This window comes from Ailuropoda melanoleuca, chromosome X (genome assembly GCF_002007445.2).
Source record: "Ailuropoda melanoleuca isolate Jingjing chromosome X, ASM200744v2, whole genome shotgun sequence".
In the NCBI taxonomy this organism is placed as follows: domain Eukaryota; kingdom Metazoa; phylum Chordata; class Mammalia; order Carnivora; family Ursidae; genus Ailuropoda; species Ailuropoda melanoleuca.
In genome coordinates, this window is record NC_048238.1 from 110,663,907 (window position 1) to 110,664,823 (window position 917).

Consider the following 917-nt stretch of genomic DNA (forward strand, 5'->3'; position numbering starts at 1 on the left):
AAAGCTGCTATCTCTTTACAATATAAGAAAAGAAAAAGCAGTACTGATTCTATACTAAGAAAGGAGAGAAGAGTCAGATTACTAAAATCAGAAATGAAAGTGGGGACATTACTATCGGCCTTACAGAGATTAAAAAAAAAAAAAGATGGCAAGTGAATGCTGTGAACAATTGCACACCAAAATTTAGACAAGTTAGATGAAATGGACAACTTCCTGGAAACCAACAAACTAACAAAACTCACTCATGAGGAAATAGAAATTCTCAATAAACCTATAAAAAAAAGTAAAGAGATTGAATCTATTATCAAGAACCTCAGAAGAAAGAAAAGCTCAGGACTTGGTGGCTTCCCTGGTGAATTCTACCAAATGCTTAAAGAAGAATTACAAATCCTTCTCAAACTCTGCCCAAAAAATAGAAGAGGGGGGAAACTTCCTAACTCATTCTGAGGCCAACCTTACCCTGATAGCAAAGTGAGACTAAGATACCACAAGAAAAGTAAAGACCAATACCCTTACAAATATAAATGCAAAAACGCTAAAAGCTATGCTAGCACACCAAACACAGCAGTTAACTTGATTAAAAGAATTTTAATTAAAAGGATTATACATCATGACAAAGTGGGATTTATCGCAAGCATGTAAAGGTGGTTCAACGTATGAAAATCAATATAATACAGCACATCGATAAAATGAGTGGGAACAAACCACATGATTACCACAAAATGATGCAGAAAACGCATGGGACAAAATCCTATACTCTTTCATTAGATAATGCTAAGCGAAATAACTCAAGCAGAGAAAAACAATTACCATATGGTTTCACTCATCTATGGAACATAGGAAGTAGGAAGATCGGTAGGAGAAGAAAGGGAAGAAGAAAGGGGGGGGTAATCAGAAGGGGGAATGAACCATGAGAG